Source organism: Choristoneura fumiferana, chromosome 27 (assembly GCF_025370935.1).
Source record: "Choristoneura fumiferana chromosome 27, NRCan_CFum_1, whole genome shotgun sequence".
Lineage (NCBI taxonomy): Eukaryota > Metazoa > Arthropoda > Insecta > Lepidoptera > Tortricidae > Choristoneura > Choristoneura fumiferana.
This window is the reverse complement of record NC_133498.1, coordinates 3,460,704-3,473,832: the sequence shown is the minus strand read 5'-3', so window position 1 is coordinate 3,473,832 and position 13,129 is coordinate 3,460,704. Positions and strand designations below refer to the sequence as shown.

The window sequence follows — 13,129 nt, the reverse complement described above, 5'->3', positions numbered from 1 at the left end:
ACCCTCATCCTCGATTTCCCTATAATATAAAAAAAAAACTTTTATTTAACTTGCCCTGTTTGTCTATTTTATTTAGGTCAATCTTGGAGTCGAATTGACTTTAATTTGGAATACTTGTGTGAATCTGATAACTAGCAGCAAAATCCAGCAGCGACATTGCTGGTAATCTGGCCAGGATTGTCTCCACAGGACGGGATGTCGCCCGCCTGTAACACAATATAGCGGCAATAATCCATAACCCTAAAGATTGTAGGGACCATAGGTCTAATAAGATTTAACTTTAGCAATAAACCAATTTCCCCTGATTGGAATTTTGAACATGGAACTATCGTGAGACTCACTCATATTAAATGATATTGTAACGGATAACTCAAGTCTTAACACCGAGTTTAGCTCGACATGTTTCGGGCTATTTCGTAGCCACAGTTACAGACAAATCTTACCTGTACGTCATCGACCAATTGAATACATCAGCCACCTGAGTCAATTTTACACGCTTTTTTGCTAAAGTAAAACGTATGTTTAGGAAGATTCGTCGTCAAGAATATCCATATTTGATTCGGATCACGTGTTTCTACATGAGGTATCAAACCTTTCTGCAAATGCACCACCACCGCATCGGCAGCTTCGAAATCTGGATCACCAGAAAATCTACAGTTTTTAACACTGCATTCATTTAAAGGATTACTATGTCGGTGTTTTAACCAGTCCCAGTGTTTCCATATCATAACATTGTAAAAGTGTTCCTTATTATCATGTTGCTCAAATTTTTTTCTATCGATGTTCTTGAATAGATATGAACCTATTTTCGATGTTTTCCATGTCTGCAAGAATACAAAAGTTCTTTTTAGATGATATAATAGCGAGCAGGTTTGACAGCGTTACTCGTAACGTTTAAAGAAATGTGTTACATTAGGTATTGCATCTTATTGCCCATAACATTCAAAGGCAACACTTTAAAAAAAACCGGTCAAGAGCGTGTCGGACACGCCCAAAATAGGGTTCCGTAGCCATTACGAAAAATTTAAGTGATATTTATACGGAATCTTCCAAATTTAGGTATATTTTATACCTTAGGCTGCTATTTACTCATAAACTACTAATAATTCTCAAGCCAGCTTAGTCGTCATAGTTTATCTTGAAAGTTTGATATACTTACTACCATCCTGAATTTTTTCAATTTTTATTTTTAAGCTTTTACACGAGTAGTATATGGGTGAGTTTCACGCAGAGGTCGTACGCTGCTCTGCGCATACAATACAACAATGTCTTTAGGGCGCTGTTGAGACTCCCTCGTTTTTGTAGTGCATCGGGCATGTTTGCTGATGCTGCCGTTGACGATTTCCACGCGCTCATGCGTAAAAAGTCTGCATCATTAATAACGCGCGCGCGAGGAGGCAGCAACGGCATCCTAAAGATGTTAATGGAGAGATTTGACTGTCCTGCTCTCGGTCGATTCGTGAGTTTGCATCGTGAGAGGGGGGTTAGTTGACCGATCAAGGTAGGGCTCTGCCTTGATAATAATAATAACATGTTGATTTTAGAAAATATTTATTAATTTAGTAATGAGAATTATATAGTGAATTGAATTAAATTTTATTAATGATTATTGTAAATGAATTATAATTTGGAATTAGTATTTGAATATGATTAACTAACATTGTATTATAAGTCAACCTTGTTACTAACAAATTATGGATTTAATTGTCTGAAATAAATGATTTATTATTATTATTATTATTTTCCACCCACCGGTTTTGATTTTAGAGGGGGGGGGCTCGATTTTAATGAAAATTTGCACTTTAAAGTTGAATATTTCGCAAACAAATCACTGAATCGAAAAATCGTCTTAGCAAACCCCTAATTGGTTGAAAAGACCAATCCAACGATATCCCACACTATAGGGTTGGATGAGAAAAAGCATTGATAGTCCCTGAGCAAAGCCGCGGACGGACGGACAGACAGACAGACATGGCGAGGCTATGAGGGTTCCGTTTTTGCCATTTTGGCTTCGGAACCCTAAAAATGGGGCACCGTCTTCGTAAGAGAGGTTCTCCATCACGGTTCAACGGGGCAACGCGGCAATAATTCCCTAAATATTGCTGCATCAGGATCGAGCTCGAGTGTGTGTTACATACTGGGAAGCCGCTACGAAATTCAAAAATCGAAGTTCGTATCGTACCGTCCCTCTCACCCTCGTATTAAATTTCGATAGGTAGGTACATAATTATGTTCGATAAGTTTTTAAAAATACATAAAATTACTAATACAATTTTCTTGCAATCGAAGTGAAAATCAAAGTGTAAAACTTGAGTAATAAGCAAATTTTCCCCTCAACGTGCCTACTCACAATATTGTTTATTATGCAGTATGAACGTCTCTGGTAGGTAAAATGGCTCGTTTTATGCTCTTGTTGTACAATCTTCTATTTCTGTTTTCAGCAGTTCTAAGAATTTTATTGTGTTCTCATTGCTCCACTCGGACGGAATTTCTTAAATTGTCGCTGATCATAAGCCGGGTCTCCACAGAGTGGGCCGCCCGCGCGGGAAGCGCATGACGCATGATTGTGTTCGACACAGGACTCAAAATCGCACTGAAAATGGCTGATACGCGAGCTGGCTCGCTACTGGAGACCCGGCTTTAAATAAACAAAAAACACACGTCTTCTTTCTCCAGGTGCTCGGCGAGTATATTCAGCGATGGAGCAAAATGTAAAGTCGTACTACCGCTCGTGCTACCGCCGGTTCTTTGACTTCTGCACAAAAAACCGATAGCTCCCGGGTAGCGCGAGTGGCAATGGCAGTAGCATGAGAAGTATCGTGTCCGTGTTCACACACTCGTCCTGCCCGCTTCCCTGCTCACTTCGCAGCTAATTTGAATGACTATATTTTGTATTGCGTTTATCCTACGTTTATCTAATGTTTTTGTTATTTATTGAAATAAATTTGAGTAATTATGAAAGTAATTACAATATAACACATAACGTACATTCATTCCATTATCTTTTTATTCGACTGTACGATACATGGAGTAAATATGAATCTCTCAGTGACCTTTTGCATACAATTGGATAGTCTCCGCTCCCAGCATGCACCATTTTCACCCTTTTTGTTAAGAAAATTACATTCTAGATTTAAAATTTGATCATCTGTTTTGAAAATCAGTTTTACCTACCTACACCTAAAAATGAAAATAAGGCTCGAATTGATTCGACCAATCAATAAGTAGGTAGTAAACAAATGGAGAAAATTCCTTCTGTTTATTGTTAAGGTTGCCCGGACCACCCGGACGGAAGAAATCGTTCTGAAGCGATAAGGCTGCCTATTGCTTACCTTGGAAAATCTCTATTGTACCTATGTTTTCATTACTGCACTGCTTATTATGTGTTGATGTTCATCAAAGAGTCATTGTAGGTATTGTATTGTATTACTTACTTACAGAAATAGGTAATTAATGTTAAACTTATTAAATATTAATAAAACATTAATATTCAAACACAGGGCTCACATTCAAATTAAACACTTTAAAGGAATGTGGCAGCTGTAAACACTAAATAAATAGAACAACCTACTAAACAAAATGATCGTAGAGTACCTTACCTACCTACGTACGTTCTGAAAGTTTACTTGTTTCAGCTACATTTATTTTATTAAATTTATAAAGTGCCGAATATAGCTACGTTCTAAACCTAACGTTCAAATTTAAAGACACTAGAAAATATTGCTTTAGCTAGAGCTTATTAGCTGATTTGAAAATAGGTACCTAACCTACTTACTTACCAACCTGATAAACATACATCGTTATCGCAGGACCAAAAACAAATCAGTTAAAGATCAGATATAACAGAATGTCTATTTAGTAAAAACGGATATATTGTGCCTACAAGTTCTAATCATCTAAGAAGTTGAAATGTCGTTCCGCAGTAGTTTTTTTTTGACGAAAACTAATGTTGCATTTACAGCAATATTATTTTGTATCGCGAGCCTGTAATTCGGGGTAATCCTTTAACCACAACTCCACAAATTCATCGCAAGTTTTTTTTTTGGCGGCATTTTTAAAAGCACCGGTAATTATGTTGTGAACACAGTTATTATTATGAAAAAATTATAAATGACAATGTCAAATAGGAAAAGTGACTGAAGAGTTTGCTTTGCGACTGCGTAGTTAATCTTTTTAAGCCTATACTAAGTAATCAAGTCAAGTATGAAGGTCTGATATTAGAAATAAAGTTGACAAATTTAGAAGTCGTAGGCATAAAAATGTTGCTCGCATAAGTGTCACTTCTGTAATTGCTTATTTGTCAGAATCTTTCTGTACTGTCAAATTATCGTTACTCCCGCGATAAAGAGGTATGCGATAAAAATACTCGTGTAATTTCAACCTGATAAAAAAAATTATAACAAAAAATTTAACCGACTACAAAAAACCATGAAAATAATTTTCTACCAGTCTGAAGAAGTCGGTGCCTCAGCACGAGCTAGCAGCTCGTCACCTTTTGTAAAAGATTGCTTTTTCCGATGCAGAGACTTTCATTATTCCTGGTGTTTCACCACCCATTCCATTTCACCATATGCATTACGAGGAGCATAAATTGCTTAGCAACTGTGTTAAAGTAATTGAAATTCAACCCGTGTCATACTTGTTATTGAGTAGTAACTTCGATGGTCAACTGTGGTCTTAAATTCATCATCCTGATTTGGTACTTATGGGACCTAATTGAAAGAATTCCTAGACGAACGCAAAAAACTCATAAATGACGGAGTTCTGAGGTACTTAACAAATATATAAAAAAATACAACCGATTTGATAACCTCCTCCTTTTTTGAAGTCGGTTAAAATCCTCCTCGAAAAAAATATAAAAATACATAGCTAACTGCATTTAGTTGTTCGATTTAATTAAAAAACAATATAACTTACCTTTCGAGCTTCGTAATACTGATCAACGACGTTTCGATGCCGAGCAAGGCTGTGTTGCTCTATGTATACATTAATATCGGCGGGTTGCTTCTCTGTCATTAATTCAAAAACACCATTCACGTTAATGAAGACATGCAATAAAGTAACACATGAGAATAAAATGACGAAACTGAAAAATCGTGTGTTCTTCATTTTGGATAAACCGGCTATGGCATTGAAAAAAAAAAAACTTCAGGTTCTAGTTTTTTTAACGGCTGTTTAACTGCAGCACTACCGAGCGCCATTAACTGACTGCGGCCAGGCCAAGAGTTGACGTTTATCGCTCTAATATAAACAGTAATTGTTTGCAATAATGTAATCATCCACGTGGGTAAATTTTTACGATCCACAATGCCGAATTGATTTGGTTAGGTATAAACTACGGCTGGGTCGGCGCTCATGTACCAACTGTTCGTGAGAGTTATTTTTTCATAACATTTAATTAACTACTACTGGTGGTGATATTTATAAACATTTTTGAGTGTACCGATACCGTATGTATCATTTTAACGGTGTGTTAATATTTTTAACCGACTTCAAAAAAGGAGGAGGTTCTATGTTCCAATGTTTGTATTTTTTTTTATGTATGTTCGTCGATTACTCAGTCAATTGTGGACCGATTTTCAAAATTCTTTTTTTATTCGAAAGGGTACTCTTCTGAGGTGGTCCCATTGTCACCAAGTCAAGATCTTATGATGGAATCCTAGGGAAATCGGGGGCAAACCCTCTAATTTTATAGGCACACCTATGGCGATTTTGGCATTTTTAACATTAAGATAAGCATTTACATTTAGAAAGTATAATTTGGTAAATTGGACCTGATGAAGAAGACCGTAGATGACCAATGGAACTCGTCAAAGTTAAGTAAGTAATGCTCGCTCGTCTATAAACGATCATGATTAATAAACCTAGATAAGCGACTAAGAAGGAGCTTTAAGAACTGATCTGATGCTGAAGCCGGAAGGTAGGCAACGGAACTCTGTTATAAAACAACGTAACTAAGCCGTGTTTGGGCTTCATGGAATCGTTGTGAGATGTACTTTGGCTACGAATCACTTAGCTTACCCGTGGACAGACAGACAGACAGACGGACAGACATGGCGAACCTATTGGCTGGGTGCGAAGTACTAGGTGGGGTAATGAAATCTATCGCAGCGCTCATAGTGGCCAAAAGTAGAAATAATGTAGGCTCTGTCATCTGTCATATTCATATGAATCTGTCATTCATTAAAAAAGAATTAAGGCTTGCTACCTAATTTTAATAATAGATTTATTTATTCAATGAAGCCGTGTGGCCTAGTGGTTTGACATACGCCTCTCAAGCAGAGGGTCGTGGGTGCGAGCCGACCTCTGAGTTTTTCGAAATTCATGTGCCGAATTACATTTGAAATTTACCACGCGCTTTGCGGTGAAAGAAACATCGTGAGGAAACCTGCACAAACCTGCGAAGCGATTTAATGGTGCGTGCGAAGTTCCCAATCCGCACTGGGCCCGCGTGGGAACTATAGCCCAAGCCCTCTTGTTCTGAGAGGAGGCCTGTGCCCAGCAGTGGGACGTATATAGGCTGGGATGATGATTCAATGAAATAACACAGTATGACAGTAAAACTAAAGCACTGTGAATTTTAGAGTCTAAGCTATACATACAATAAAAAACAAAATAATTATTAAATAACGTTAATACTCAGATGAAGGCCGTTCATCCATCTTCACGCAAAACCTCAAACATTCATCACTTACCGACGCCCATCTACACGCAAGCATAGATGATGTTCGTTTTATGGTGAGAGCTTGAATTATTGAACACAGTCCCTGTTTTGTTCTTAATTCCTCTACATCCCGGACATGTCCAGCAGATACCAACAATTTTCCTTTTGCTGGAACGGTTTGTGGTTGAAATTTGGTATCGAGTGAAATCACAAAACCGGTTTTCAAAATGATACTCATTTTGATTTGCAAACGATATTTAATTTATTACTAGCGATACAAGAACAATTATATATCTTCACTATTATCTGAAGAAACCATTAGAGTAGCTTTACCTACTTATCTTTTTGTTTTACAGTAAAAGTACAACTATAGTCGTTCCAATCGTTTATTTAACTTTTGACAGATCACGCACGTGAAGTTTTACAATAATTTTCGGTACAATGTACTACAGAGAATACCGTACTTCAAATATGATCATATTTTAAATCAAAATCATTTAAAAATAATAAATACATTAATATGCCTTTAGGGATTAAAAAGTTAAACTAAAATAGGCACTGTAATACTATCTTTATTTTTTTTTTATTTGACTGGATGGCAAACGAGCAAGTGGGTCTCCTGATGGTAAGAGATCACCACCGCCCATAAACATCCGCAACACCAGGGGTATTGCAGATACGTTGCCAAACTAGAAGCCTAAGATGGGATACCTCAAGTGCCAGTAATTTCACCGACTGTCTTACTCTCCCTCAACGCCGAAACACAACACCACCACCTACCATTATACCTACCACCGGCGTCTCGTTGTGAGTGACAACAAAATGGCGTCGCTGCCGCGTCCACTCGTCCAGTGCCTCTAGTGTAGCGTTTTCACAAAACAGTCGTTTACTATTCGACGACGTAAATCGAGCGTTCGATCGTCGAATACGTAACTTTCGATCGTCGATACGTAACCCTCGATCGTCGATACGTTTCCTAAGAAATACAGTGAGTACGGTTCACTTTTCGAATAGAATAGCAACTCACTTCGACTGCGTAATGTTTGAGACGAACAATTGCGAGTGTGAGTTCCTACCGATTTTCACGTTCGCAATAGTTTGCGAGGAGCTCGCTAACGCTGCGTAATTTTAAAGTAAAGTTGTCACTTGCCCTTATGACTGCTGTCATAATTCATATCCTGTGAAAAAAGTGATGTGGAGAATAGGAAGAACGGACGACCGGATGGCTAAGTGGTTAGAGAACCTGACTATGAAGCTTGAGGTCCTGGGTTCGAATCCCGGCCGGGGCAGATATTTGTGTGAATAACACGAATGTTTTGTTCTCGGGTCTTGGATGTTTAATATGTATTTAAGTATGTATTTATCTATATAAGTATGTTTATCCGTTGCCTAGTATCCATAGTACAAGCTTTGCTTAGTTTGGGACTAGGTCAATTGGTGTCAAGTGTCCCCATGATATTTATTTTATTTTATTTATTTATTTAGAACGATCTAACACCATTCCTGAACAAATAATACATATACATGCGCTCACGCAACCACAAATACACACACACACACGCAGTAGGATTTCATTTCTCATATGAAAGCAATGTGCGTCAAGTTAGCACGTACCTTGGTTATCCGAAATAATTGAGAATAGATCGGACAATCAAAAGTTCGGATAATCAAACCGTGTGTTTTTGTGCCCTTGCTATTGGAAGTCGAATTTTCGCACGGTAATTATAAATTGTTCAACTTCGCAAATACAACGGGAAGATATAAAATAATCTTCCCGTTGTATTTGCGCAGAAAAAAAATCTGTATGAGTACGTGTAGTAATGTTTTAAATTAAATATAAACTTAGTATAAAACGTAGGACAAACGTAGGAGAAACATGTCCCCACTGGTGTATAGGTACCTAGTACTTACCTCAGTAAAAGGAAATTCCAGAAAATAATAGGTACAAGTCATAATTCACGTAAGTACAACTAGTACAAGTAATATCTTATCTTACTTACAAACTTTCGCATATCGTATCAGAACAGACAGGGAAGCATAAAGTTCTTATTTCCTATGCCTAAAAGTAGATTTTTTACGGCAGAGAAGCTTCTGCACTTGTCCTATTACTTATTCTGTGATTTTATCCCTATTGGGAGGGTGCGAAGTACTATTGGTAATGAAATCTATCGCAGCCCTCATGGTGGCCAAAAGTAGAAATAGTTCTGGCTCTGTCATCTGTCATACTCATATGAATCTGTCATTAACAAAGCAATTTGTATAGACATTAACTACCTAATTTTAGTAATAGATGTTTCTGTTATGATGCGAGCTTGAATTATTGAACACTGTCCCTATTTTGTTCTTAATTCCTTTACATCTCGGACATGTCCAGCAACAATTTTCCTTATGAATTGTTGAAATTTTATATTAAGTGATACTCATAAAACCGGTCTTTAAAATGATACTCATTTTGATCTGAAAACGATATTTCATTTATTACTAGCGATATAAGAACAATTATATCTCAGTAATTTTGTATTATAAATTGATACGTTATAGGATGGTTAAAGGTTTGATTTTGGTCACAATGTCGCGATGAAATTTCAAAACGTCAGAGCAACAAGCCAGAAAAGTCGCGGACGCTAGGTGGCGCTAATGTCGTGCACGCACAGCGAAAAGCAAAGAATGAATGGTGATCATTGGCCAAAACAACTTGTTGCTTCAGCTTGCTTGTTAGAGGTAGCTCTAAGTTGACGTACATAATTCCGTTGATCATTTTCTGAACGCAACTATTGCCGCGGCGAGCGTTCGATACTCGATTCGTACGAATTTTAAACGAAACATTCGCGTCTTCCGTTTGTCACTATTTCGATTGCGTGTGCTCGATCGACTCGAAGTAACGTAAATTAAAGATGGAGGCCATTGTACGTAACAAGACCAGCTGCTCTAATAATCTGTCATCTTCCAGGATAACAGGATCAAAGGAATTTGTGCCTCTGGGAGAGGCCAGGTTAATAAAAGTGAAATTGACTTCTTATTGTATGTGACAAAATAGTAGCCGCAGAAAAAAAGTGATTATGATGTGTACGACCTTTGCTAAAGGACAAAATCATTGAATTGAAGATGATCAATTTTTATTTACTGCTGTACCTTACCACAAGTTGAAGATTTAGGATGTGGAAATTGTAGAAATGGAAGTTTCCTGCAACTGTTTGTTGGGTGAGGCTGAGACCAATGTTCGCAGCTTTGACTGGTAGGTAAGAATTTTGTTTATTTATTTACCAATCGTACTGTTGATGCATTTTTTTTCTCTCATATTTTCCTGTTCCATATCTGGCTTAAAACTAAATATTGCGACTAATGCTATCAATAGTTCTCGAGAATTCAATAATATCTCAATTTTACACACTATGTTTTGTTGACAAACAGATTTCGAAAAACGGTTCTTTATCTCTTGAAAAGATGGTAATATAAATTTACATAATATTGTCCGTTGCCTGCGACTTGGTCTACCTCGAACTCGTTTATCGCTCCTTGATAAAAACTATCCTTTTTCCCTCTTTACTAATCCTATCTATACCATAAGGGCACACGGGACCCGTGCCCATCAGTGCCCCCAGCCAATGGGACACCCAAAAGGTCAAAAAACGGAGAAAAAATGTTTTTAAGTAAAACTTTCTTTAATTTTCAAAAGCGCCCCAAGTTCTTGTGTGCTCCAGGCCAGGGCCTCCGCACGGCCCTGATAGGTACATACTGTTTATCTCTGTACAACATTTCATTTTTATTGGTTCAGCAGGAACAGACAGATAGACAGCCACTTTCGCATTTATAACATTAAATAATAGTATGGAATTATGAACTTGCCTTTACACATAGCTTCGCTCATGTAACCATTATTTTTGACAGACTAACTGCAATTCAGGAATGCAATTTGTTTTTTCATTTGAATGGTTGGCAAACGAGCAAGTGGGCCTCCTGATAGTAAGAGATCACCACCGCCTAAAATCCTAAGAGGCCGAAGATAAAATACTCAAGTGCCAGTAATTCCACTGGCTGTCTTACTCTCCACCCCGAAACACAACAGCGCAAGCACTGCTGCTTCACAGCAGGATTAGCAAGCAAGATGGTGGTAGCAATCCGGGCGGACCTTGCACAAGGTCCTACCACCTGCAAAAATTAAATTATAGACTCAGTCAGTGACTGCCTATCTAATATTGTCAATTGATATTTTCTTAGGAGGAGACTGCATGGATCTGGATCATCACCAAAAACAGAAGGGGTCCAACTGTTGAATGAAGATTGTAAAACAACACAATTTTCCCGACATTACTGGTCTACCTAGTGGGAGGGCTGCAGTATCTTCCAGTTTGTGGTTGCCATCTGTTCTTCAAATCCTTTCATATGTATTATATTCTATTTACAAAGCTACACAAGATGTCTGCCCTGTGCTCAACTTCTAATCTTATTATACAAATTATCCTTGTTAATATACAATTGCCTAAAGCAGAAAGAATATATTAGTGTGCACAAATTTGTTTATTATTGTTTTTTACAAGCTTTAGGTTTTAACTTACTTTAAACACAAGTTGTTTTAAAAATCTGTAAGTCTAATTTTCCCATTTCTTAAGTTTATTTGTTTGTAATTAGTTAAGGTAGTTTGTTTTAAACTAGTTTTCACCTGTGATTTTGTCTGACCAGAATTTGTTTATCACTCTTGCACGGGTAATGTGTATTTTCCAGGATAAAAATCTGATTCCCCGGACTCGAACTATCTTAAATTAATCATTCAGTTCAAGCGTGAAGAGTTAACAAAAGACAGAGACACTTTCGCATTTATAATATAAGTATGGATTACGTTTCTGACAAAAACTTAAATTTGATAAGTGTAATAAAAACTGATTTTATGCCTTCAAGTTTCTTTAAAATCTTAAACTTGTTTTTTTATTTACCCCCTCAAAGCTTCATCATATATCTTCCAAGAAAATCAATGTTTTGTGTAATATTGTACTTAGTTTTTTGTTCAATGGAAGTATTGTTTTTTTTTGCACTTGTTTCTTTACAAGGGGTGAAAATGGTGGAAAGAATGAAAGAAGTGGTAGTAATTAGTAAAGAATCTTAATACTTCTATTGAAGTATTAGTAAAGGAACTTATTATAAGTCTGTAACACTGATTAGTTGCACTTGCAACAACAACTTTGCAGTTTAAATGAAATAATAATAATAATAATACAGCAATTTTAATAATAAAAATATTTTATTAATTTTTTAATAATTTTTTTATTAAAATGATGATATCCGCAGTAGAACTAAGGTTACCGACATAGCCCGAAGAATTGCGAAACTAAAGTGGCAGTGGGGGGGCACATTGCTCGCAGACGGATGGCCGATGGGCCAGAAGGTTCTCGAATGGCGTCCGCGGACCGGGAGACGAGCTGTCGGTAGGCCTCAACAAGATGGAGCGACGACTTGGTTAAGATCGCGGATCGCGGTGGATGCGGAAAGCACAAGACCGGTCTGAGTGGAGCCTTGGGGGACCTATGTCCAGCAGTGGACGTCTTTCGGCTGACATGATGATGATGATGATGAATTTTAATAATTATCTATTTAAAGAATTTATTTATCTAAAAAAATTATATTTGAAAAGATAAATTTCATTAAAATTTCATGACTAAACCCAGTGGTTGAAATTTCAAGATTTAATCCCTACTCCATGGAATATTGGGATAAAAGTAGCCAATAAAACTAATTAGATAGTCTACTGTCCATAATAAAGTATGTAAGTAGGTAAATAATTATTCAAGTTAACTGTTATTCTGCAGTTCAAATTGCTTCTATCATCCAGCACCAAATCACATTTAATAAATTATTTTAAAGTTAAATAAATTTCATGACTAAACCCAGTGGTTGAAACTTCAAGATTTAATCCTTACTCCATGGGAATATTGGGATAAAAAGTAGCCTATAAAAATAATTAGGTAGTTTACTGTCCATAATAAAGTATGTAAGTAGGTAAATAATTATTCAAGTTAACTGTTATTCTGTAGTTGAAATCGCTTCTATCATCCAGCACCAAATCACATTTCATACATGGAAAATCGAAAAAATAAAATGAAATCTGATGTCATTACATAGGCAACATATATTCTTGTGTGTGTGAACTCAACTCTGGTGGCACTACCTATATCACAGGTGTGTTCAGTCCTTAGAGACTGATAGGCTCGAGTTTTAAAAATTCCTCCGTCGCTCGCTCCGGAAATGCTGTCCCAGAAACCTGGTTCAATATATCTTTTTTATAGACATGGAATGTAAATAAAACAAAGAAGGCAAGATTTCAAACAAATTTTAATCTAAGCATCACTGGTAAGTAAATGTAAATATTCAATAACATCTCTTCAGCAGCAGCCTTACCCATTGCGAGGCCCGGGCAGCAGGTCTATATAGTTAAAAAAATCTATATTTTTTTTAATTAGCTCAAGTTGTTGC

General features: G+C 36.9%; 1 long non-coding RNA gene across 1 annotated transcript; it reads left to right on the top strand.

The window, feature by feature from the left end:
• The first annotated feature begins 9,395 nt into the window (after positions 1-9,395).
• On the top strand, positions 9,396-11,559 carry LOC141443450 (uncharacterized). The gene is made up of 2 exons (XR_012453026.1): positions 9,396-9,899; positions 10,883-11,559. It is a non-coding gene; the product is annotated as an uncharacterized lncRNA (long non-coding RNA).
• Positions 11,560-13,129: the final 1,570 nt, after the last annotated feature.